Below are 26,861 nucleotides of genomic sequence, written 5' to 3'. Positions count from 1 at the left end.
TTGTTTTTCATTAAGTCCCACCATTGGTTATTGTTTTCGTACAAATTTTTGTATTTTTTGTTTTCAACAAAGTCTCGCGTAATATTTTGCTTAAATTTAGTGTCTTTTAGAATTGTGGTGTTTAAATGCCAATATCCTGGTCCTTTTGCGGTTTTGTTTGGAATTTTAATTTTGCAGTAAAAAGCGCTGTGGTCGCTTAAGCCGTTTGCAATCACGCCGCATTCGCTCTCCTCCGCAGCGTTTCCAGAGACATAAATCCTGTCTATTCTGCTCTTATAGCTATTATCAGGCTTTACGTAGGTAAATTCTTGCTTTAGAGGATATAGTTTTCGATAAACGTCTACTAAATCGTATTTTTCTATAAAGTTTTTTAGGTGATTTTGGCCTAGGGTGTTGTTTTTATTAAAAAGGTCACCACCTTGTCGGTCTAGGGAAGGATTTTCAACCATGTTGAAGTCTCCAGACAAGATTAAAGTATCGCACTTACGCGTATGTTGTTCTAGTGACTTAAAAAAATTTTCTTTTTTCTGCGGGTTGTTAGGTCCGTAGATATTTATTATGCGAAAGATTGTTTCATGAAAAATAAGGTTAGCGGCAAGAATTCTCCCGCACTTATCGTTTGTAGCTTCGTTTATTTCGATGTCTTTTTTTATCAGCAGCGCGACTCCGCGTTCCTTATGGGTAAAATTATTCCATAAGGACTTTCCTTGCGTCATGTTTTGCCATTCTGTTGCCCATTTTTTTGTAACCTCTTCGCATCCATGAGTTTCTTGTAATAAAAAAGCGTCGCAGTTTTCGCCTACGCAGAATTTCATTATGCTATGCCTTTTGGTCACGTCATTCAGACCGTTTACGTTGAGCGTGAGAATTTTTGCAGCCATTTAGAAAAACCACAGCAAATTTATTAATTTATTCAAAACCTATAGAGCATTCTTTAGAGTAAAATTTAGATTATTTGCGTCAAGAAAAGCATTTTTTAGTGTTATTGAGTAAAGTGTGGAGACTCAACATGGCTTATAAATTCTGCGCTTTATAAAAAAAAGGAATAAACACTGAAACGTACTTACCCATCGTCAAGTTGGTTCTCTTTACACTTTTCTTTCACCGCTCTTCTCGTTTCTTCCTTGTTCTTTTTACTTTGCGTCGTCTTTCGTTTGGTTTTTTTCTTTAGCTTCTCTTCTGCCATTTCGATGTCGTTCGTTTCGTTCGTTTCGTTCGTTTCGTTCATTTCCTTCGTCTCTTTCGTCTGCTCGTCCTTCTTCTCTTCGTTTACGGTTGTCTCTTCCTCTCCTATCGTCTGTATCTGTTGTGCCTCTTTCGCCATTTCGTTCGTTTCTTCGTTTTTTAAATCCTCAGCTATTTTTGTGAGTTCTTCTTCAATTACTTTTTCCGAAAGTTCTTTTGCGATGGATACTGGTTCTATCTCAGGTGGTCGAGAGTCGGCTGTTGTTTCCTCTACCAAGACCATGGTGGGCCTGCCCGCACCTTGCCCAGTGTGGATCGCCCTCACCCTATACCCCTTTACAGAGATATAGTTTGGCATCGGTGCTGGCAAGTCCTCCATTACTGCCACCAAGATGCCTGAGTAATATGGTGTTCCTCTTGTAGGAGTTTTCCTCATGACGGGTCGGGTATAGACGTGTCTGCCGAAGCCCATTTCCTCAAGGGTTTTACCCACTTGATAGTTTTTCGCTTCCAGGGGAAGTCCGATTATTGATATGTGGGTCCTTCGGCTTGGCATCCTATTTGGAGTGGAGTTTTGGAACCGATGGTGAAGACCTCTAATGTTAAGTCCTTGTTCGATCAAAAGGTTTTTAGATTTGTCATTCTTCATCACCACCTCCAAAACGCTATTTCCTCTGATCATCTGTACCCCGTCCAACTCCTTGTCGAGATCTTTTTCTTCAAAGGCAATTAAAACATCTAAGAGGCTCACTCGAAGTTGTAGTTTGCTAATAACCGTGTTTCTCAACGGTGCTTTATAATCGACCGCGGAATGTGAAGAACGAGCAGCTTGCGCATAACTCGTACGTGGTTTCGAAGAGGTCGTTGAAATCCTCTCTCCATCCTCTCCATCGGATTCGCTCTCTTCACTGCTATATTGCATCGCTTCGATAGTGGACTCCGGATTCTCAGCGCAATCTCTCATTTTCTCGAGAAGCATTTCGGCTGTGTTGGCGATTTCGCTGTCGCTCATCTCGCCGTCGTGAATCTCCATAACTGCAACCACAAAAAAAATCGCTCTAGAATAGAAAAGAGTCGCTAGCCCGACCTAAAAATCAAGAACAGATACTACACTTGATCTTAGCCATTAGGCCGAGAAGCGATACTTTTTGCAACGAGTTTGTCCCGGCTCCCTCCCTCTCAACGAAAAAACTTGTGGACATTTGAATGATCAAGTCGATGGGTAACTTTAAGTTTCAACGATGAAAACATGGCTTTCTTGTACTGCATCAATTTCACTCTAAAACATTTGGGCTTTTTTTCAAAAATAACCCAGCTTCTTTCAAAAATAACGAGCTTCTTTCAAAAATAACCCAATTAACCAAAACATAAAAAACGTTTAAAGGCTTTTAAATTTAACGCTGGGCAGCAGATGTGATCAAAGGCCAAGTTGAACAACTGAAAATCAACTCTGTATATGAGCGTCCGACAGATTTCTCTGTCAAAAAGCATTTTGAGAACCTCTGTATTTAAATGTTCTTTTCAACTGTTGTAATGACAGCACTTTAATTCATCACCAGGGTCGCCAAGAAACAGCAGAGTTTAGGAGGACTTGCTTGTCATTAGCCTCGACCCTTTCCCAAGTAGTAATTCCTCACAAAGTCTAAAAAAACAAGCTTGAAAGTTTAAAAATTGGGATGGTGCAAATTAAGTTAAGAATTTAAACTGAGTAGCAAGAAAATATTTTTCAGATACTTTAGTTATTGCAAGAAATGAACACTTTAAATGTTTACTGACAAAAAGGTAAAACAATTTTAAAAAGTGACCTAAAACATCCACTGACAAAATATCAAATGACAAATGGAAAATGAAAAAATTTATGACACTAAATCGACACAGCATTAGGTTAGCAAAAGTAAAGCATACATACCTTGCACACTGTATCTGCATTTTTCCAATCACAAACTCGCAGAGCGTGGTAAAAGTTAATGAGACCTGGAACAATAAGCAAAGTATTTTTTTTAAATATTACATTTTTTAACATATTACCTAACCTAAATTAAGCCTGCAAATGTATTTGCGTACAAATTAGAAGCTCAGGATTGATGGAGAATAAACTTAAAAATATAATTCCCAAGTCAGTCAAAAAAAATGTTTACTTGTTGGCTAAAGGTCGACTTTTTCAAACTACCACTTTTAAAAAATGGTTGTGGTAAACTATCGAAGAAACATGACTTACCTTTTTCTTGAAACTTTAACTGCTTCAATATTATATGCTCTGCTAACCTAACTTAACCCTTAACCTTGCCCCAGGACAACACTCAAAATTCTCTTTCAATAATTTATTTTCAATAATCAGACTTGCTACCTGAGGCTGAGTTAACTTTAGCAGTAACTCTATAAAATGTTATATGAGAAAGCCAAACAAAAGGTTCGCTTCAAAATGTAATGAGTATGTAATTTTTTAAAAATTTTATCGCATATCTTTAATCGAATTAAAGGGATCATTCCAAAGAAGCTATAGATTGTCCAGTGAAAAGCATACCTAATTAAGCATTACTTTATTGGGGTTGTGTCAGTATAACTGTAAATGAAACAAAGCTATGAACAAAGTAAAGAAATAGGTAAAAGTCTTAGAAAGATGCTATTTCTGTTTCACTCACCAATAAAATCAAGAAGAATTTCCCACTTCTTATTCATTGAGTGTGATGCTCTAAAGAGTATTGCAACTTGCATTCTGGATAATCCAGGAACTCAGAACAAACTCTGTAACTGCACTCATGAAAGTCTTTTGTAACTACTCCTTCTTAAAGTTGATGCTTCTAAAAATGGAAATTTATTTTTGAAAGGATTTTTTCATCAGAAACTATTCTTAAGTATTTGAAGACTTGAAAAAGTAAAGTGGGCACAACAATAGGGGTTAAACTGCTTCAAATTTTAAAACACAAACACCAAAATAAGGTGAAAAGATTGAAAATAAAATAGCACAGTACTTTCTGTTACCTTAAAGCATTCTTGATAAATCGTTAAAAAAACTGTGTGAACTCCTCTAAACTTGTCACTTGTCTTGGTTTTGGCATCAGCTACTGTATGAGAAGATAAAACAGGATTTAATTTGTTTAGTTTCCCTTTTTTTTTTTTTCTTTTTTTTTTTTTCGAAACAAGCTAAAAGCACCTTTTCTGCTCTTGACGCTACGCCAACACCAAAAATTTCAGTAGGACTGCGCGTAGCCACTGCACCGTTGTTAAACTCAATGATATGCACTTTACCGCAAAATTAACGCACCACTTATAAATTCCGACTTATTTTGAAAAATATTACGTATTTCCCGGATTTATCAAATACAAAGTCGATAATAATGTTTATTGTGACGTCATTTGTAGGCTTTATTCCGTTTTAGTTTCCAAATTGTAGCAGCTTTTCATAAGCAGCACGTTTTGCTGTAACCAAACCTCACTTTTAAAAGAAAAGTATGTATAAAGTTAGTATGAACAGATGTGTTGCTCAATGATAACTGTCATTTGAGCAACACGTCTGTTCTGACTTCTCAACGATACATAAGCAGACATTTTAAAACCTTTTTTGGTACCTCTTGCATCGTTCATGGGAGATGGATTCCTTCTTATGTAGGATAATGCTAGACCACATACGGCGCATGTTGTTACTGAATACTTACAAAATGCTACTATTCAAGTTTTGGAGTGGCCGGCTTGCAGTCCAGATATGAACCCAATAGAGCATCTTTGGGGCATAATGGCACGCTGTGTTAGAAGTCAACATCCACCACCTAGACGAGTTGCGACAAAGTCTTATCCGCGTATGTGAAGATATCCTTCAAGAAACGATTACACCTCTAATTGAAAGAAATCCACGGTGCTGTCTGGCTGCAACAACATCAAGATGTGGCAACGCTAGATATTGATAAGTCAAAAATGTTACATTTTAAGCTGTATTTTTTTTTTTTTTTTTTTTTTTTTTTTTTTTATTTTTTTGTTCTTTAATCTTTATAAACTCGTAATATATAATACAATCTTTACAGTTTAAGTATAGTTAAAAAAGAGAAAAAAAAAAAAAAAAAATCACAAGATTACGTTATAACAAATATTATATGAAATAAAACTGTAAAGTGTTAGAGATTACTTCAAAGAACGCGGGAAACTTGCAGAAGACCGATGGTCTTGTCATCAAGAAACCGCTTTGCGTTATTAATATTTTTGGATACTTCAATTTAAAATAAATTTATATTTAAAAAATCATGTCATCAGTTTCGACAGAATGAAAGTAAAAATGCAAAAAACAAAGAATGCAGACAAAACAAAAAAAAAAAAAACAAAAAAAAAATTTTTTTTTTTTTTTAATTTTTTAATTTTATTACAATACACATAAATATAAGTAGGTACACGATTTGCTAAATAGGTAATATAAAGTCGTTTTTTAATATATAGTGTTGATAAATAAAAATTTATTTATTTATTAGTGTTGATAAATAATATAATTTATTACTGTTGTTGCTGTTGTTTGTTTTTGAGTTATTTACAGTTTTTAGAGTTATTAGAGTTGATATTGGTTTCGGAACAAAGTTAGTTTTATATATAGTTTTGAATGTTTTAGGCTTAATAAAAGTTCATAAAGTTGTTAGTGTTTAAAATAAGATCTTTTAATAATGTTTTCAGAGTATTTAAGTTATTCGATTTTTCCAGTTGGGTATTTTTGGATACTAATTTGTTATATAGACAAGGACCACGGTACGAAATAGAAAAGCGCAAGAGATTAGTTTTTTTGAAAGGTACTTTGAAGTTTCCCGTTCCTCTGGTATGGTATCTATTGTTGCTATTTTGAAAGAAATTCTTTGAAAAGTGAGAAGGAACAAGTCCAAGTTTATATTTGAGCATAAATAACAAATTTTGGAATATATTGATTTGATATACATTTAATGCTTTCAAATTTTTTAATAGTGGCTCAGCATGCGAGAGTCTATCCTTATTAAAAACTATTCTTGCAGCATGTTTTTGTTTTCGATATAGTGTGGTTAGTTTGGATCTATGTGTACTCGCCCATGCAACATTAGCGTATATGTAGTAGCTTTGTATGAACGAGAAGTATAAGAACTTTAAATTATCAGGAGACAGTATAGAACTTGCTTTGTAAAGGATACCAATGTTTTTTGATATTTTAGTATTTAAAATATCTATATGTGATTTCCAAGAGATGTTCTCATCAATAAGTATCCCTAGAAATTTAGTTGCTCGGGTTCTCTCTATTTCTTTATTATCTATATTTAACGAAGGTAAATCGGAAGGTATTTTTATAAAGTTAGGATGAAAAAGAATGTATTTGGTTTTTTCTGTGTTTAGCGATAATTTGTTAGATTTTAACCAACTGTTTATTTTTTCAAGTTCAGTATTTGTAGTTTCATAAAGTTCTGTAATAGATGAGGATGCATAAAATAAATTAGTGTCGTCTGCGAACATTATGACATCCAATTTACTCGAGGCTTTAGGAAGATCGTTTATGTATATTAAAAACAAAAGAGGTGCAAGAATGGAACCTTGGGGGACACCGTATTTTATTTTGAGTAATTTTGAAGCTTTTTTTTTATGAGCAATAACGCATTGTTTTCTGTCTAGTAAAAAATTTTTGAACCAGTTTAGTGCAACACCTTTTATCCCATATTTTTCCATTTTCCTAATTAAAATAGCGTGATCTACTGTGTCAAACGCCTTAGATAAATCAACAAAGACTCCAAGGACGTATTTTTTGTTTTCAAAGGAGTTATTTATATTATTAATAAGATCTAGAATTGCGTGTTCGGTTGAATGTTGCTTTTGGAAGCCAAACTGTTTTTCATTTAGGATTTTGTTATTTGTTAGATATTTATACAGTTTATTGTATATTACTCTCTCCAAAAGTTTTGAAAATACAGGTAGAACTGAGATTGGTCTGTAGTTATTTAGTGTAAATGAATCTCCGGTTTTTAATATTGGTATTACCTTAGCTATTTTTAATTTATTCGGTACAGATCCTGTAATAATTGAAGATTTAAATATTTCATATATTGGTTGTTTTATCACTGAAAACACATTTACAACTATATAGCTACAAATGTCGTCTATCCCAGGAGCCTTATACGTCTTAAGTGAGTTTTTTGCAATTTCTAGTTCTTCATGGTTTAGTCCAGAGAAAATATTTAAACAGAGATGTTGGTTTGTGATATAGGTTTCGAAGGAGATATCAGGGCATTGAATTTTTGAAGCCATGTTAGGGCCTATGTTTGCAAAAAAGCTATTAAAGTTTTCAGCGATAGAATTTTTGTCGATATATTCAGTTTCATTAACGATAATTTTATCAGGTAAATCATTTGATTTTGTATGGTTTTTACCTATTATTTCTTTCAATATGTTCCAGGTTTTTTTAATATCACCTTTGCTTTTTTGTAGTTGTTTTGAATAATATATTTTTTTAGAATTCTTTCTAATTTTTTCAAACAGATTTTTGTATTCCTTGTATGTAGTTAAGTTAGTTTCATTTCTGTTTTTTAAAAACTTGATATATAATTTTTGTTTTGTTTTTGATGACTTTCTAATCCCGTTAGTTATCCATGGGCAGTTTAAATGTTTTAACTTTATTTCTTTCTCTTCAACAGGGAAATGTTTATTGTAGTGATCTAGAAAAATATTAATAAACAAATTGTATGCGGAGTTTGTGTGTCCAAGGTTACATTCTTGATATACTCCATCCCAATTTACTATAGATAGCGAGTCTTTAAAATTTTTGATAGAGATTTGATTGATTTTTCTTTTATAAATTTTGGTTTTGGTATTGTTAAAGGTTTTTAGATCTTGAGATAATGAAAAATAAATAGGAAAATGATCTGATATATCGGTTTTGATAATTCCTGCTTTTAAAGAGGTTTCTAGAAATGTATTTGTTAATATATTGTCTATAGCAGAAACGGAGGTTGGGGTTACTCGGGTAGGTTTGTTGATGATTGGGAGGATACACAATTGAAACAGATTATCAAAAAAGAGTTTAGTATCAGCGTTTTCTTTGTAGTTTAAACTGTTAATATTTAAATCCCCTATAAAGAAAATATTTTTTCCCTTATCTTTTATTTTGAGAAAGATTTCATTAAAAAAATTTGTAAATTTATTTATATCACCTTCTGGAGGTCTATAGCAAGTGGAAATTATAATACTTTTTGATTTATTACCCGTTATCTCAATAGTAAAGACTTCACTATCAGTATCAGAGATAGAGAGGTCTTGTCTTACTTTAAACACTTGATTATTTCGGATATACGTTGCGATCCCTCCTCCCCTTTTATTTGTTTTTCTTTCAAAAGATATTAGTTTATAATTTGGAATTTGAAAATTTGTGTTCGTTTGAAGTAATTCATCAGAACACCACGTTTCGGTTATGCAAATCATACTAAATGAGTAATTGCAATCTATTAGAAAGTGTTTTAGTTTATCAAAATTTTTATTTATACTTCTTATATTTATGTGTATTGCAGTAAAATTATTTTTTAAAGTTTCGAGTTCAATTTTAAAAGTTTCAGTTTCAAAATATTTCGAATCAAAATTATTTCTGTGAAAAATTTGCGCATCAGAGTCGTAAAAATCGTTTAGTAAAATATTATTAGCAGTTTCGAAGGCATTGAAACGCAGCGTTTCAAAATCTATTGTTTTGTTTATGTTTGCGTCAGTCATAGCGTAAAGTGCGATAAATCAAAACGTGCTAGCATAATAAAAAATGTACAGAACTATTTCACGTATCTCGATTAAGTACTTTGTTAAAATTAAAGTTATTTACGAAAATCTCTGACGAATATTTTATCATATTTGATTATAGCAAATTTACCTTCCTTTCGGAATCTTTTAACATCTTCCCATAGCTTTTTTCTTATTTCCATCGTTTCGTTCGCGTAGTCTTCATTAATGAATATTCCGGTTCCTTTGAGTTTTTTTGATAGCGTTAAGATTTTATTTTTATTTTGGAAGTCTAGTAGTTTAATTATTATAGTTCTTGGAGAGTTATCTTCATTTATTTTTCCAATGCGGTGAGCTCTTTCAATTATTACGTCTTCAGAGATTTCCAGTTTATTTCTAAATAGATCTTTAACTTTCTTTGTACAGTCATTCCAAGATTCCATGGGCAGCTCAGATAAGCCATCAATCCTTAGGTTATTACGGCGTGAACGATTTTCAAGGTCAATATTTTTTTTTTTAAATTGTTAATTTCGCTAGCCATCAGACTGTTTGTTTCCGATAATTTTTTTAAGAAATTTTCTTCCTGAAAGTTGATGCTTTCCTTTATATCGTTGATGTCTTTTTCAATTATTTTAACCTTCGATTTGCTTTTATTAAACTCGTTTTCAAGTTTGTCAAGCCGATCTGTTAATATTTTTAGATTTGCACTTATGATATCGCTAAATATCTTTTCCTGTTTTTTTAAAAGGTTGATAGTTTCACTAAGAATACCTTTTTTTTGTTCTTCCAGTTTGGTGGTTATTAGTTTTTCAATATTTTTCATTGTAACTTCCATATTGAAAATTTTTTCAAAAACACGTCTTGCTCTTACGATGCCGCAAAAAAAGGTGTACCAAGTGTATGAGTGTGCATAACAACAATAATCATCTTAGTTTATTTTGTTACTTACCTTAATTTTATAACTTACCATATTTCTAATTTTAGTTTGTTTTTCTTTCTTTTCTTTTCTTTTCTCACCATCCTCAAAGTCGCTTTTATTATTACCATCGAAATAACTGTGTTCATGTGTTCTATTCTTAACACGTTTGTCAAAATATATGACCACAATTAAAATAAATCGAAATGTATGTGGTGCGTTAATTTTGCGGTTAAGTGTATATTCACTAGATATTTAACTCGCGCTTTCGCAGTGAAGCATATTTTTTTGCCAAGCAAGTTTTTTTTTGCCAGCCAGAATCATAAAAACATCGATTAAAACAAACGAATTATTGTCAGTTTAAATAAAGAGGCTACCGGCTTTAAAAACTTAAAAAACTTGCTTCACTTTTTCTTACGAAATTTATTTGAAGTTTTACATCTAGTTAGTATAAATATCATTGGTTTAGCTAAGAGCATAGTAACGGTTTCTGCTTACTCGCGCAGCCTAGTAAGATGGGTGCACCGCGGACGCTCAGTTGCGGGTTCTTTATTTATTTTTATTATTCCCCTTCCCGAAACCCCGAAATGAACGAAACGCGATTGGCAAGTATTTGATGCATACCTTAATACACAGTGACTAAATTCTAGTATGTGTTTTTTCCGTGCCGAAACTCTGGTCGGAAGACACTGCATCTTTTTAGATATTTTAGAGCTTGTGGGTTATCACTAGTACCCAAGCCTTTTTATGAGTCATTAAAAAAAAATTTACAAACAAAACTGTATTCTTCTTCTTTTTTTTTTTTCCAATTGTGATCAGATTATGATTTGTACTGACGATATTACATTGTGTCTACTTCCTCGGTCTTATTTTCTTACAAACATTAACAACATTTGTAGTTTCGTAACTATCCCATTGACCCTTTCATGCACATAAAAAATCATCTACAAAATGACAGCGGTACTATTAACTGTTTTAATTAGACTTTTTCTACACCTTGATACATTTTGATAGCTTTACAGAACGTTGCGCGGCATTTAGGACTTTGTCAGGTCGTAACAATTACACTAATTGAGTTTGAAAGTCACAGTAACCTCACCGGTAACTGTTCCGTGCTTTTTAGGTCGATGTATATTCTAGAAAAGGGGAGTTTGAGAGCAATTTTGAAGAAGAAAAAAAAGGTTTTTAAGTTGTTCATAGCCTAGGACGGATGCAGCAGTTTAAGTGTTTTATTTTAGCAGCTAGTTTAGCTATTCTGCACTTGGCATTGTTTGAAAAATTAAATATAGCGATTGCAACAGATATTTTCATTTGAACCTATTTCGTAAATGCGTCTAATGTTTTTAAAAGATGCGTGGCTATAAAAATAGCCGTTTGAGCGGATTTTGATCTACTTACTGCTGGTGTACTTGGTAACAGCCTTGGTGCCTTCGCTCACTGCGTGTTTAGCAAGTTCACCGGGAAGTAAAAGGCGCACGGCGGTTTGAATTTCACGCGAAGAGATCGTAGATTTCTTATTTTGAAGGGCGAGCCGCGAAGCTTCAGAAGCAATTCTTTCGAAAATGTCGTTCACGAAAGAATTCATGATGCTCATTGCTTTAGAAGAAACACCGACATCAGGGTGAACTTGCTTCAGGACGTTGTAAATGTAAATGGCATAAGACTCTCGTCTCTTTCTCTTGCGCTTCTTGTCACCAGTTCCAGCAATTATACCGCCTTTCTTACCGGCGCGCTTCTCGCCTTTTTTCGCCACCTTTGGAGCTTGTTTTCCTCCGGTTTTTGGTGCGTCTGACATTTCGACGGGCCGAACAGTAAAAATTCTTTTCGTTTGTTTTCATTGCATTGCAACTGGATTTAATTTAAGATAAAGTTGTAGCCTCCAACTTGAAAACTCTTGCGTCATATGCACTTCTATTGGTTCTTAAAAGATTAAGTTGTTTGAGCATCGTTTATTTCTTTTTTACTATTGGTTAAAAAAAGGTTGACTTTGAGACCACTCTATTTTGATAAGAATAGCAAACTTTTTGCTGTTTAAAATAAAAAAAAAGGCGCACGAGATCTCTGGTCCGTCTGTCCGTCTGTCTCTGCTTGTGTTAGAAAATAAAATGTCAGGACGTGGAAAAGGAGGAAAAGCTAAGGCCAAGGCAAAAACTCGATCTTTCAGAGCGGGTCTTCAGTTTCCTGTTGGTCGCGTTCACCGATTTTTGCGCAAAGGACATTACGCCAATCGCATCGGTTCAGGCGCACCGGTCTACTTAGCTGCAGTTTTGGAATACCTCTCCGCCGAAATCTTAGAGTTAGCTGGTAATGCTGCACGCGATAACAAAAAAGCCAGGATCATTCCTCGTCACTTACAGCTAGCTGTTCGCAACGACGAAGAGTTAAACAAGTTGTTGTCAGGTGTTACAATTGCGAGCGGCGGTGTGTTGCCAAACATTCAAGCTGTGTTGCTTCCCAAAAAGAACGAGAAGGTTCCAAAGCCAGCAGCCCAGTAAACGGCGGTATAAACAACACAAAAGGCTATTTTCATAGCCACACATCTGTTAAAAATTATTGTTAAGGCGTTAGAAACTTTAAATTTTGAATTAAACCCGTAAACTGTTGCCTACGACCATACCACGGTGAATACACCCGTTCTCGTCCGATCACGGAAGTTAAGCATCGTCGGGCCAGGGTAGTACTTGGATGGGTGACCGCCTGGGAACTCCTGGTGCCGTAGGCTTTTGCAACCGTTTACGAAAAAAAAAAAAATAAATAAATAAATAAATCGCCAAAGGGGACTCCCTTTTCTTTACAAAATCTGCTTTTTCAGTTGACTCCAAGATACACAGAACTCATCCCCTGCAAAAGAATATGCATAAACGCGTGCCTGCCTGGGTGGTGTCGATGGAAAGGGGAGCGACTGGTGGAAAGGTGTGTGAGGGCGCTTCTTCCGTCTCCGCATCTCTGAGGGAAAGAAAATGGCGCTCTTTTTCCTCGCACACAAGCCAGAAAGCTAGTTTTGATGCTGAACAACAAGGGCAACGGTTAAAGGGACTATAGCCACCATAGTCACCGAGAGAAATTTCGGGCCCAGGGGAAGTTTTCTTAAGGGGCCCTCGTTGTGATCAATTACATACCCAGGACCAATAGAAGTGTGCTCTGGTCATTAAAAATTAAAAACGAAAGTGAATGAAATCTTTTAAAAGTCAAAACTATTTAAATCTTTTAAAAAATGGTTTTTAAAAAATCGTTTGTAGATACACGGGGATACCCGGGAATCTTCCCCGTCCTCTCGGCGGCCATGAAAGAAACCCTCGCAAGTCTAAAGTTGCACGATGTCGATGTTCCCTAGTTTTGTCGAAATGACGAAAAGACTGCAAAACTAGCTTTGAAGAGCAAAAATTTATAAGATTCGTCAATCGTCGTTACGTATCTCTGGCAACGTTGCGTATTGACGTGTCAACTTGCCAAAATGTTTCGGTCGTTGTCTTTTCTTTCTAAGATCAACACGTAGGAATCAGAGCTGTTTTCATGAAAATAATGAACGGTAGTAAAAGAATGCATTTCACCGCACCAGAATCCAATATGCGATATGCATAAATGGTTGACAATTGTTGCTTTTGTTGCTGCTGCTGTTGTTGTTACTATCGTTACTGTTAGATCGTTATTGCTAATGCTTATTTTTTTGTGGTCGTTGCTATTGTCGGTATTACTATTATCGTTAGTTTATCGATGCTATCGTTAACTTTTGTTATTGTCGTTATTGTTATCTTCATCGTTGTCATTATTTTCGTTATCACTATTGATATCGATTTTCTTATTGCTACTGTTTGTTATTTTAACTATTATTATCGTCATTGTTTTTTTTATTACAGCAACTCGTTTTCACTGTTGTGACTGTCACTTTTGTTCCGCCGTCGAGTGATTTCCGGGATTGTAACCGGTCGATCACGCTTGCTGGTTGTCACGTTGAAACGATTCTCGTCGCTCCTATGCTTATTTGGTTGCCTATTTGCGATTCTTAGATTTTTATTGATTTTATACACACAAAAAAAACAAAAAAAAAAAACAACAACTTTTGAAATAAATAAAATTTATTTGCACTTATAGCAGACTTTGTATGCGCCTCTCAAAATATGCAGTAGACTCTTAGGGGTGAGAGGAGAGGTTTTTTTTTTAAGTCGTTAGAGGAGGGGGCGAGCGCGAACGCAGGCCCCCACTACCAGAAATTGTACGGTCGAGTTACCGACGTTAGCGGTAATCGCAGGGGTCAGCCCAGGCGAAGTGCAATGCAAGAGCCTCACCCTGGAAGAAGCCCCATGTTGATCAGGTTTACTTCCCCGTCAGGTAAGTATGCTTTTCCCGTTGTGTGGGCAGCCTCGGACGTGCCCCAATCTTCTCAATTGTGGGTTTTCGATTGCACACCGCATCGTCCCGTTTGTTTGCTTTATTTTTTTTTTCCTTCTCTATAGTATGGGCCGCGCTCAGCAGTAGTGCAACGCCGAGGCAACCCGCGGTCAGGGCGAGGTAAACCTACGATCCCTTGACCAAATGCCAAAAATCAGATTAATATATGAGCCGGACTATGCCGGCGTACCAGATATTAAACTGATAAGAACAGATACTACACTTGATCTTAGCCATTAGGCCGAGAAGCGATACTTTTTGCAACGAGTTTGTCCCGGCTCCCTCCCTCTCAACGAAAAAACTTGTGGACATTTGAATGATCAAGTCGATGGGTAACTTTAAGTTTCAACGATGAAAACATGGCTTTCTTGTACTGCATCAATTTCACTCTAAAACATTTGGGCTTTTTTTCAAAAATAACCCAGCTTCTTTCAAAAATAACGAGCTTCTTTCAAAAATAACCCAATTAACCAAAACATAAAAAACGTTTAAAGGCTTTTAAATTTAACGCTGGGCAGCAGATGTGATCAAAGGCCAAGTTGAACAACTGAAAATCAACTCTGTATATGAGCGTTCGACAGATTTCTCTGTCAAAAAGCATTTTGAGAACCTCTGTATTTAAATGTTCTTTTCAACTGTTGTAATGACAGCACTTTAATTCATCACCAGGGTCGCCAAGAAACAGCAGAGTTTAGGAGGACTTGCTTGTCATTAGCCTCGACCCTTTCCCAAGTAGTAATTCCTCACAAAGTCTAAAAAAACAAGCTTGAAAGTTTAAAAATTGGGATGGTGCAAATTAAGTTAAGAATTTAAACTGAGTAGCAAGAAAATATTTTTCAGATACTTTAGTTATTGCAAGAAATGAACACTTTAAATGTTTACTGACAAAAAGGTAAAACAATTTTAAAAAGTGACCTAAAACATCCACTGACAAAATATCAAATGACAAATGGAAAATGAAAAAATTTATGACACTAAATCGACACAGCATTAGGTTAGCAAAAGTAAAGCATACATACCTTGCACACTGTATCTGCATTTTTCCAATCACAAACTCGCAGAGCGTGGTAAAAGTTAATGAGACCTGGAACAATAAGCAAAGTATTTTTTTTAAATATTACATTTTTTAACATATTACCTAACCTAAATTAAGCCTGCAAATGTATTTGCGTACAAATTAGAAGCTCAGGATTGATGGAGAATAAACTTAAAAATATAATTCCCAAGTCAGTCAAAAAAAATGTTTACTTGTTGGCTAAAGGTCGACTTTTTCAAACTACCACTTTTAAAAAATGGTTGTGGTAAACTATCGAAGAAACATGACTTACCTTTTTCTTGAAACTTTAACTGCTTCAATATTATATGCTCTGCTAACCTAACTTAACCCTTAACCTTGCCCCAGGACAACACTCAAAATTCTCTTTCAATAATTTATTTTCAATAATCAGACTTGCTACCTGAGGCTGAGTTAACTTTAGCAGTAACTCTATAAAATGTTATATGAGAAAGCCAAACAAAAGGTTCGCTTCAAAATGTAATGAGTATGTAATTTTTTAAAAATTTTATCGCATATCTTTAATCGAATTAAAGGGATCATTCCAAAGAAGCTATAGATTGTCCAGTGAAAAGCATACCTAATTAAGCATTACTTTATTGGGGTTGTGTCAGTATAACTGTAAATGAAACAAAGCTATGAACAAAGTAAAGAAATAGGTAAAAGTCTTAGAAAGATGCTATTTCTGTTTCACTCACCAATAAAATCAAGAAGAATTTCCCACTTCTTATTCATTGAGTGTGATGCTCTAAAGAGTATTGCAACTTGCATTCTGGATAATCCAGGAACTCAGAACAAACTCTGTAACTGCACTCATGAAAGTCTTTTGTAACTACTCCTTCTTAAAGTTGATGCTTCTAAAAATGGAAATTTATTTTTGAAAGGATTTTTTCATCAGAAACTATTCTTAAGTATTTGAAGACTTGAAAAAGTAAAGTGGGCACAACAATAGGGGTTAAACTGCTTCAAATTTTAAAACACAAACACCAAAATAAGGTGAAAAGATTGAAAATAAAATAGCACAGTACTTTCTGTTACCTTAAAGCATTCTTGATAAATCGTTAAAAAAACTGTGTGAACTCCTCTAAACTTGTCACTTGTCTTGGTTTTGGCATCAGCTACTGTATGAGAAGATAAAACAGGATTTAATTTGTTTAGTTTCCCTTTTTTTTTTTTTCTTTTTTTTTTTTCGAAACAAGCTAAAAGCACCTTTTCTGCTCTTGACGCTACGCCAACACCAAAAATTTCAGTAGGACTGCGCGTAGCCACTGCACCGTTGTTAAACTCAATGATATGCACTTTACCGCAAAATTAACGCACCACTTATAAATTCCGACTTATTTTGAAAAATATTACGTATTTCCCGGATTTATCAAATACAAAGTCGATAATAATGTTTATTGTGACGTCATTTGTAGGCTTTATTCCGTTTTAGTTTCCAAATTGTAGCAGCTTTTCATAAGCAGCACGTTTTGCTGTAACCAAACCTCACTTTTAAAAGAAAAGTATGTATAAAGTTAGTATGAACAGATGTGTTGCTCAATGATAACTGTCATTTGAGCAACACGTCTGTTCTGACTTCTCAACGATACATAAGCAGACATTTTAAAACCTTTTTTGGTACCTCTTGCATCGTTCATGGGAGATGGATTCCTTCTTATGTAGGATAATGCTAGACCACATACGGCGCATGTTGTTACTGAATACTTACAAAATGCTACTATTCAAGTTTTGGAGTGGCCGGCTTGCAGTCCAGATATGAACCCAATAGAGCATCTTTGGGGCATAATGGCACGCTGTGTTAGAAGTCAACATCCACCACCTAGACGAGTTGCGACAAAGTCTTATCCGCGTATGTGAAGATATCCTTCAAGAAACGATTACACCTCTAATTGAAAGAAATCCACGGTGCTGTCTGGCTGCAACAACATCAAGATGTGGCAACGCTAGATATTGATAAGTCAAAAATGTTACATTTTAAGCTGTATTTTTTTTTTTTTTTTTTTTTTTTTTTTTTTTATTTTTTTGTTCTTTAATCTTTATAAACTCGTAATATATAATACAATCTTTACAGTTTAAGTATAGTTAAAAAAGAGAAAAAAAAAAAAAAAAAATCACAAGATTACGTTATAACAAATATTATATGAAATAAAACTGTAAAGTGTTAGAGATTACTTCAAAGAACGCGGGAAACTTGCAGAAGACCGATGGTCTTGTCATCAAGAAACCGCTTTGCGTTATTAATATTTTTGGATACTTCAATTTAAAATAAATTTATATTTAAAAAATCATGTCATCAGTTTCGACAGAATGAAAGTAAAAATGCAAAAAACAAAGAATGCAGACAAAACAAAAAAAAAAAAAACAAAAAAAAAATTTTTTTTTTTTTTTAATTTTTTAATTTTATTACAATACACATAAATATAAGTAGGTACACGATTTGCTAAATAGGTAATATAAAGTCGTTTTTTAATATATAGTGTTGATAAATAAAAATTTATTTATTTATTAGTGTTGATAAATAATATAATTTATTACTGTTGTTGCTGTTGTTTGTTTTTGAGTTATTTACAGTTTTTAGAGTTATTAGAGTTGATATTGGTTTCGGAACAAAGTTAGTTTTATATATAGTTTTGAATGTTTTAGGCTTAATAAAAGTTCATAAAGTTGTTAGTGTTTAAAATAAGATCTTTTAATAATGTTTTCAGAGTATTTAAGTTATTCGATTTTTCCAGTTGGGTATTTTTGGATACTAATTTGTTATATAGACAAGGACCACGGTACGAAATAGAAAAGCGCAAGAGATTAGTTTTTTTGAAAGGTACTTTGAAGTTTCCCGTTCCTCTGGTATGGTATCTATTGTTGCTATTTTGAAAGAAATTCTTTGAAAAGTGAGAAGGAACAAGTCCAAGTTTATATTTGAGCATAAATAACAAATTTTGGAATATATTGATTTGATATACATTTAATGCTTTCAAATTTTTTAATAGTGGCTCAGCATGCGAGAGTCTATCCTTATTAAAAACTATTCTTGCAGCATGTTTTTGTTTTCGATATAGTGTGGTTAGTTTGGATCTATGTGTACTCGCCCATGCAACATTAGCGTATATGTAGTAGCTTTGTATGAACGAGAAGTATAAGAACTTTAAATTATCAGGAGACAGTATAGAACTTGCTTTGTAAAGGATACCAATGTTTTTTGATATTTTAGTATTTAAAATATCTATATGTGATTTCCAAGAGATGTTCTCATCAATAAGTATCCCTAGAAATTTAGTTGCTCGGGTTCTCTCTATTTCTTTATTATCTATATTTAACGAAGGTAAATCGGAAGGTATTTTTATAAAGTTAGGATGAAAAAGAATGTATTTGGTTTTTTCTGTGTTTAGCGATAATTTGTTAGATTTTAACCAACTGTTTATTTTTTCAAGTTCAGTATTTGTAGTTTCATAAAGTTCTGTAATAGATGAGGATGCATAAAATAAATTAGTGTCGTCTGCGAACATTATGACATCCAATTTACTCGAGGCTTTAGGAAGATCGTTTATGTATATTAAAAACAAAAGAGGTGCAAGAATGGAACCTTGGGGGACACCGTATTTTATTTTGAGTAATTTTGAAGCTTTTTTTTTATGAGCAATAACGCATTGTTTTCTGTCTAGTAAAAAATTTTTGAACCAGTTTAGTGCAACACCTTTTATCCCATATTTTTCCATTTTCCTAATTAAAATAGCGTGATCTACTGTGTCAAACGCCTTAGATAAATCAACAAAGACTCCAAGGACGTATTTTTTGTTTTCAAAGGAGTTATTTATATTATTAATAAGATCTAGAATTGCGTGTTCGGTTGAATGTTGCTTTTGGAAGCCAAACTGTTTTTCATTTAGGATTTTGTTATTTGTTAGATATTTATACAGTTTATTGTATATTACTCTCTCCAAAAGTTTTGAAAATACAGGTAGAACTGAGATTGGTCTGTAGTTATTTAGTGTAAATGAATCTCCGGTTTTTAATATTGGTATTACCTTAGCTATTTTTAATTTATTCGGTACAGATCCTGTAATAATTGAAGATTTAAATATTTCATATATTGGTTGTTTTATCACTGAAAACACATTTACAACTATATAGCTACAAATGTCGTCTATCCCAGGAGCCTTATACGTCTTAAGTGAGTTTTTTGCAATTTCTAGTTCTTCATGGTTTAGTCCAGAGAAAATATTTAAACAGAGATGTTGGTTTGTGATATAGGTTTCGAAGGAGATATCAGGGCATTGAATTTTTGAAGCCATGTTAGGGCCTATGTTTGCAAAAAAGCTATTAAAGTTTTCAGCGATAGAATTTTTGTCGATATATTCAGTTTCATTAACGATAATTTTATCAGGTAAATCATTTGATTTTGTATGGTTTTTACCTATTATTTCTTTCAATATGTTCCAGGTTTTTTTAATATCACCTTTGCTTTTTTGTAGTTGTTTTGAATAATATATTTTTTTAGAATTCTTTCTAATTTTTTCAAACAGATTTTTGTATTCCTTGTATGTAGTTAAGTTAGTTTCATTTCTGTTTTTTAAAAACTTGATATATAATTTTTGTTTTGTTTTTGATGACTTTCTAATCCCGTTAGTTATCCATGGGCAGTTTAAATGTTTTAACTTTATTTCTTTCTCTTCAACAGGGAAATGTTTATTGTAGTGATCTAGAAAAATATTAATAAACAAATTGTATGCGGAGTTTGTGTGTCCAAGGTTACATTCTTGATATACTCCATCCCAATTTACTATAGATAGCGAGTCTTTAAAATTTTTGATAGAGATTTGATTGATTTTTCTTTTATAAATTTTGGTTTTGGTATTGTTAAAGGTTTTTAGATCTTGAGATAATGAAAAATAAATAGGAAAATGATCTGATATATCGGTTTTGATAATTCCTGCTTTTAAAGAGGTTTCTAGAAATGTATTTGTTAATATATTGTCTATAGCAGAAACGGAGGTTGGGGTTACTCGGGTAGGTTTGTTGATGATTGGGAGGATACACAATTGAAACAGATTATCAAAAAAGAGTTTAGTATCAGCGTTTTCTTTGTAGTTTAAACTGTTAATATTTAAATCCCCTATAAAGAAAATATTTTTTCCCTTATCTTTTATTTTGAGAAAGATTTCATTAAAAAAATTTGTAAATTTATTTATATCACCTTCTGGAGGTCTATAGCAAGTGGAAATTATAATACTTTTTGATTTATTACCCGTTATCTCAATAGTAAAGACTTCACTATCAGTATCAGAGATAGAGAGGTCTTGTCTTACTTTAAACACTTGATTATTTCGGATATACGTTGCGATCCCTCCTCCCCTTTTATTTGTTTTTCTTTCAAAAGATATTAGTTTATAATTTGGAATTTGAAAATTTGTGTTCGTTTGAAGTAATTCATCAGAACACCACGTTTCGGTTATGCAAATCATACTAAATGAGTAATTGCAATCTATTAGAAAGTGTTTTAGTTTATCAAAATTTTTATTTATACTTCTTATATTTATGTGTATTGCAGTAAAATTATTTTTTAAAGTTTCGAGTTCAATTTTAAAAGTTTCAGTTTCAAAATATTTCGAATCAAAATTATTTCTGTGAAAAATTTGCGCATCAGAGTCGTAAAAATCGTTTAGTAAAATATTATTAGCAGTTTCGAAGGCATTGAAACGCAGCGTTTCAAAATCTATTGTTTTGTTTATGTTTGCGTCAGTCATAGCGTAAAGTGCGATAAATCAAAACGTGCTAGCATAATAAAAAATGTACAGAACTATTTCACGTATCTCGATTAAGTACTTTGTTAAAATTAAAGTTATTTACGAAAATCTCTGACGAATATTTTATCATATTTGATTATAGCAAATTTACCTTCCTTTCGGAATCTTTTAACATCTTCCCATAGCTTTTTTCTTATTTCCATCGTTTCGTTCGCGTAGTCTTCATTAATGAATATTCCGGTTCCTTTGAGTTTTTTTGATAGCGTTAAGATTTTATTTTTATTTTGGAAGTCTAGTAGTTTAATTATTATAGTTCTTGGAGAGTTATCTTCATTTATTTTTCCAATGCGGTGAGCTCTTTCAATTATTACGTCTTCAGAGATTTCCAGTTTATTTCTAAATAGATCTTTAACTTTCTTTGTACAGTCATTCCAAGATTCCATGGGCAGCTCAGATAAGCCATCAATCCTTAGGTTATTACGGCGTGAACGATTTTCAAGGTCAATATTTTTTTTTTTAAATTGTTAATTTCGCTAGCCATCAGACTGTTTGTTTCCGATAATTTTTTTAAGAAATTTTCTTCCTGAAAGTTGATGCTTTCCTTTATATCGTTGATGTCTTTTTCAATTATTTTAACCTTCGATTTGCTTTTATTAAACTCGTTTTCAAGTTTGTCAAGCCGATCTGTTAATATTTTTAGATTTGCACTTATGATATCGCTAAATATCTTTTCCTGTTTTTTTAAAAGGTTGATAGTTTCACTAAGAATACCTTTTTTTTGTTCTTCCAGTTTGGTGGTTATTAGTTTTTCAATATTTTTCATTGTAACTTCCATATTGAAAATTTTTTCAAAAACACGTCTTGCTCTTACGATGCCGCAAAAAAAGGTGTACCAAGTGTATGAGTGTGCATAACAACAATAATCATCTTAGTTTATTTTGTTACTTACCTTAATTTTATAACTTACCATATTTCTAATTTTAGTTTGTTTTTCTTTCTTTTCTTTTCTTTTCTCACCATCCTCAAAGTCGCTTTTATTATTACCATCGAAATAACTGTGTTCATGTGTTCTATTCTTAACACGTTTGTCAAAATATATGACCACAATTAAAATAAATCGAAATGTATGTGGTGCGTTAATTTTGCGGTTAAGTGTATATTCACTAGATATTTAACTCGCGCTTTCGCAGTGAAGCATATTTTTTTGCCAAGCAAGTTTTTTTTTGCCAGCCAGAATCATAAAAACATCGATTAAAACAAACGAATTATTGTCAGTTTAAATAAAGAGGCTACCGGCTTTAAAAACTTAAAAAACTTGCTTCACTTTTTCTTACGAAATTTATTTGAAGTTTTACATCTAGTTAGTATAAATATCATTGGTTTAGCTAAGAGCATAGTAACGGTTTCTGCTTACTCGCGCAGCCTAGTAAGATGGGTGCACCGCGGACGCTCAGTTGCGGGTTCTTTATTTATTTTTATTATTCCCCTTCCCGAAACCCCGAAATGAACGAAACGCGATTGGCAAGTATTTGATGCATACCTTAATACACAGTGACTAAATTCTAGTATGTGTTTTTTCCGTGCCGAAACTCTGGTCGGAAGACACTGCATCTTTTTAGATATTTTAGAGCTTGTGGGTTATCACTAGTACCCAAGCCTTTTTATGAGTCATTAAAAAAAAATTTACAAACAAAACTGTATTCTTCTTCTTTTTTTTTTTTCCAATTGTGATCAGATTATGATTTGTACTGACGATATTACATTGTGTCTACTTCCTCGGTCTTATTTTCTTACAAACATTAACAACATTTGTAGTTTCGTAACTATCCCATTGACCCTTTCATGCACATAAAAAATCATCTACAAAATGACAGCGGTACTATTAACTGTTTTAATTAGACTTTTTCTACACCTTGATACATTTTGATAGCTTTACAGAACGTTGCGCGGCATTTAGGACTTTGTCAGGTCGTAACAATTACACTAATTGAGTTTGAAAGTCACAGTAACCTCACCGGTAACTGTTCCGTGCTTTTTAGGTCGATGTATATTCTAGAAAAGGGGAGTTTGAGAGCAATTTTGAAGAAGAAAAAAAAGGTTTTTAAGTTGTTCATAGCCTAGGACGGATGCAGCAGTTTAAGTGTTTTATTTTAGCAGCTAGTTTAGCTATTCTGCACTTGGCATTGTTTGAAAAATTAAATATAGCGATTGCAACAGATATTTTCATTTGAACCTATTTCGTAAATGCGTCTAATGTTTTTAAAAGATGCGTGGCTATAAAAATAGCCGTTTGAGCGGATTTTGATCTACTTACTGCTGGTGTACTTGGTAACAGCCTTGGTGCCTTCGCTCACTGCGTGTTTAGCAAGTTCACCGGGAAGTAAAAGGCGCACGGCGGTTTGAATTTCACGCGAAGAGATCGTAGATTTCTTATTTTGAAGGGCGAGCCGCGAAGCTTCAGAAGCAATTCTTTCGAAAATGTCGTTCACGAAAGAATTCATGATGCTCATTGCTTTAGAAGAAACACCGACATCAGGGTGAACTTGCTTCAGGACGTTGTAAATGTAAATGGCATAAGACTCTCGTCTCTTTCTCTTGCGCTTCTTGTCACCAGTTCCAGCAATTATACCGCCTTTCTTACCGGCGCGCTTCTCGCCTTTTTTCGCCACCTTTGGAGCTTGTTTTCCTCCGGTTTTTGGTGCGTCTGACATTTCGACGGGCCGAACAGTAAAAATTCTTTTCGTTTGTTTTCATTGCATTGCAACTGGATTTAATTTAAGATAAAGTTGTAGCCTCCAACTTGAAAACTCTTGCGTCATATGCACTTCTATTGGTTCTTAAAAGATTAAGTTGTTTGAGCATCGTTTATTTCTTTTTTACTATTGGTTAAAAAAAGGTTGACTTTGAGACCACTCTATTTTGATAAGAATAGCAAACTTTTTGCTGTTTAAAATAAAAAAAAAGGCGCACGAGATCTCTGGTCCGTCTGTCCGTCTGTCTCTGCTTGTGTTAGAAAATAAAATGTCAGGACGTGGAAAAGGAGGAAAAGCTAAGGCCAAGGCAAAAACTCGATCTTTCAGAGCGGGTCTTCAGTTTCCTGTTGGTCGCGTTCACCGATTTTTGCGCAAAGGACATTACGCCAATCGCATCGGTTCAGGCGCACCGGTCTACTTAGCTGCAGTTTTGGAATACCTCTCCGCCGAAATCTTAGAGTTAGCTGGTAATGCTGCACGCGATAACAAAAAAGCCAGGATCATTCCTCGTCACTTACAGCTAGCTGTTCGCAACGACGAAGAGTTAAACAAGTTGTTGTCAGGTGTTACAATTGCGAGCGGCGGTGTGTTGCCAAACATTCAAGCTGTGTTGCTTCCCAAAAAGAACGAGAAGGTTCCAAAGCCAGCAGCCCAGTAAACGGCGGTATAAACAACACAAAAGGCTATTTTCATAGCCACACATCTGTTAAAAATTATTGTTAAGGCGTTAGAAACTTTAAATTTTGAATTAAACCCGTAAACTGTTGCCTACGACCATACCACGGTGAATACACCCGTTCTCGTCCGATCACGGAAGTTAAGCATCGTCGGGCCAGGGTAGTACTTGGATGGGTGACCGCCTGGGAACTCCTGGTGCCGTAGGCTTTTGCAACCGTTTACGAAAAAAAAAAAAATAAATAAATAAATAAATCGCCAAAGGGGACTCCCTTTTCTTTACAAAATCTGCTTTTTCAGTTGACTCCAAGATACACAGAACTCATCCCCTGCAAAAGAATATGCATAAACGCGTGCCTGCCTGGGTGGTGTCGATGGAAAGGGGAGCGACTGGTGGAAAGGTGTGTGAGGGCGCTTCTTCCGTCTCCGCATCTCTGAGGGAAAGAAAATGGCGCTCTTTTTCCTCGCACACAAGCCAGAAAGCTAGTTTTGATGCTGAACAACAAGGGCAACGGTTAAAGGGACTATAGCCACCATAGTCACCGAGAGAAATTTCGGGCCCAGGGGAAGTTTTCTTAAGGGGCCCTCGTTGTGATCAATTACATACCCAGGACCAATAGAAGTGTGCTCTGGTCATTAAAAATTAAAAACGAAAGTGAATGAAATCTTTTAAAAGTCAAAACTATTTAAATCTTTTAAAAAATGGTTTTTAAAAAATCGTTTGTAGATACACGGGGATACCCGGGAATCTTCCCCGTCCTCTCGGCGGCCATGAAAGAAACCCTCGCAAGTCTAAAGTTGCACGATGTCGATGTTCCCTAGTTTTGTCGAAATGACGAAAAGACTGCAAAACTAGCTTTGAAGAGCAAAAATTTATAAGATTCGTCAATCGTCGTTACGTATCTCTGGCAACGTTGCGTATTGACGTGTCAACTTGCCAAAATGTTTCGGTCGTTGTCTTTTCTTTCTAAGATCAACACGTAGGAATCAGAGCTGTTTTCATGAAAATAATGAACGGTAGTAAAAGAATGCATTTCACCGCACCAGAATCCAATATGCGATATGCATAAATGGTTGACAATTGTTGCTTTTGTTGCTGCTGCTGTTGTTGTTACTATCGTTACTGTTAGATCGTTATTGCTAATGCTTATTTTTTTGTGGTCGTTGCTATTGTCGGTATTACTATTATCGTTAGTTTATCGATGCTATCGTTAACTTTTGTTATTGTCGTTATTGTTATCTTCATCGTTGTCATTATTTTCGTTATCACTATTGATATCGATTTTCTTATTGCTACTGTTTGTTATTTTAACTATTATTATCGTCATTGTTTTTTTTATTACAGCAACTCGTTTTCACTGTTGTGACTGTCACTTTTGTTCCGCCGTCGAGTGATTTCCGGGATTGTAACCGGTCGATCACGCTTGCTGGTTGTCACGTTGAAACGATTCTCGTCGCTCCTATGCTTATTTGGTTGCCTATTTGCGATTCTTAGATTTTTATTGATTTTATACACACAAAAAAAACAAAAAAAAAAAACAACAACTTTTGAAATAAATAAAATTTATTTGCACTTATAGCAGACTTTGTATGCGCCTCTCAAAATATGCAGTAGACTCTTAGGGGTGAGAGGAGAGGTTTTTTTTTTAAGTCGTTAGAGGAGGGGGCGAGCGCGAACGCAGGCCCCCACTACCAGAAATTGTACGGTCGAGTTACCGACGTTAGCGGTAATCGCAGGGGTCAGCCCAGGCGAAGTGCAATGCAAGAGCCTCACCCTGGAAGAAGCCCCATGTTGATCAGGTTTACTTCCCCGTCAGGTAAGTATGCTTTTCCCGTTGTGTGGGCAGCCTCGGACGTGCCCCAATCTTCTCAATTGTGGGTTTTCGATTGCACACCGCATCGTCCCGTTTGTTTGCTTTATTTTTTTTTTCCTTCTCTATAGTATGGGCCGCGCTCAGCAGTAGTGCAACGCCGAGGCAACCCGCGGTCAGGGCGAGGTAAACCTACGATCCCTTGACCAAATGCCAAAAATCAGATTAATATATGAGCCGGACTATGCCGGCGTACCAGATATTAAACTGATAAGAACAGATACTACACTTGATCTTAGCCATTAGGCCGAGAAGCGATACTTTTTGCAACGAGTTTGTCCCGGCTCCCTCCCTCTCAACGAAAAAACTTGTGGACATTTGAATGATCAAGTCGATGGGTAACTTTAAGTTTCAACGATGAAAACATGGCTTTCTTGTACTGCATCAATTTCACTCTAAAACATTTGGGCTTTTTTTCAAAAATAACCCAGCTTCTTTCAAAAATAACGAGCTTCTTTCAAAAATAACCCAATTAACCAAAACATAAAAAACGTTTAAAGGCTTTTAAATTTAACGCTGGGCAGCAGATGTGATCAAAGGCCAAGTTGAACAACTGAAAATCAACTCTGTATATGAGCGTCCGAC

At 34.4% G+C, this 26,861-nt stretch overlaps 6 non-coding genes and 3 pseudogenes across 6 annotated transcripts; 2 read left to right on the top strand and 7 right to left on the bottom strand.

Annotated features, from left to right (window-relative positions):
• Positions 1-2,168: 2,168 nt before the first annotated feature.
• Positions 2,169-2,328, bottom strand: LOC149879833 (U2 spliceosomal RNA; annotated as a pseudogene).
• A 6,410-nt stretch (positions 2,329-8,738) lies between these two features.
• On the bottom strand, positions 8,739-9,744 carry LOC149879832 (uncharacterized; annotated as a pseudogene).
• A 2,649-nt stretch (positions 9,745-12,393) lies between these two features.
• Positions 12,394-12,512, top strand: LOC149879831 (5S ribosomal RNA). The gene has a single exon (XR_016446604.1). It is a non-coding gene; the product is annotated as a 5S ribosomal RNA (ribosomal RNA).
• A 1,451-nt stretch (positions 12,513-13,963) lies between these two features.
• On the bottom strand, positions 13,964-14,127 carry LOC149879830 (U1 spliceosomal RNA). The gene has a single exon (XR_016446506.1). It is a non-coding gene; the product is annotated as a U1 spliceosomal RNA (small nuclear RNA).
• Positions 14,128-14,240: 113 nt separating this feature from the next.
• Positions 14,241-14,432, bottom strand: LOC149879829 (U2 spliceosomal RNA). Its single transcript, XR_016446672.1, has one exon. It is a non-coding gene; the product is annotated as a U2 spliceosomal RNA (small nuclear RNA).
• A 6,409-nt stretch (positions 14,433-20,841) lies between these two features.
• LOC149879828 (uncharacterized) lies at positions 20,842-21,847 on the bottom strand (annotated as a pseudogene).
• A 2,649-nt stretch (positions 21,848-24,496) lies between these two features.
• Positions 24,497-24,615, top strand: LOC149879827 (5S ribosomal RNA). Its single transcript, XR_016446602.1, has one exon. It is a non-coding gene; the product is annotated as a 5S ribosomal RNA (ribosomal RNA).
• Positions 24,616-26,066: 1,451 nt separating this feature from the next.
• LOC149879826 (U1 spliceosomal RNA) lies at positions 26,067-26,230 on the bottom strand. The gene has a single exon (XR_016446505.1). It is a non-coding gene; the product is annotated as a U1 spliceosomal RNA (small nuclear RNA).
• Positions 26,231-26,343: 113 nt separating this feature from the next.
• Positions 26,344-26,535, bottom strand: LOC149879825 (U2 spliceosomal RNA). Its single transcript, XR_016446671.1, has one exon. It is a non-coding gene; the product is annotated as a U2 spliceosomal RNA (small nuclear RNA).
• Between the last annotated feature and the right edge of the window lie 326 nt (positions 26,536-26,861).

Source organism: Hydra viridissima, unplaced genomic scaffold (assembly GCF_058129835.1).
Source record: "Hydra viridissima isolate aposymbiotic clone 2 unplaced genomic scaffold, HvirCarnegie_v1 scaffold_13, whole genome shotgun sequence".
NCBI lineage: Eukaryota > Metazoa > Cnidaria > Hydrozoa > Anthoathecata > Hydridae > Hydra > Hydra viridissima.
The sequence above is the reverse complement of the archived record's forward strand: the minus strand, read 5'-3'. Positions and strand labels throughout refer to the sequence as shown.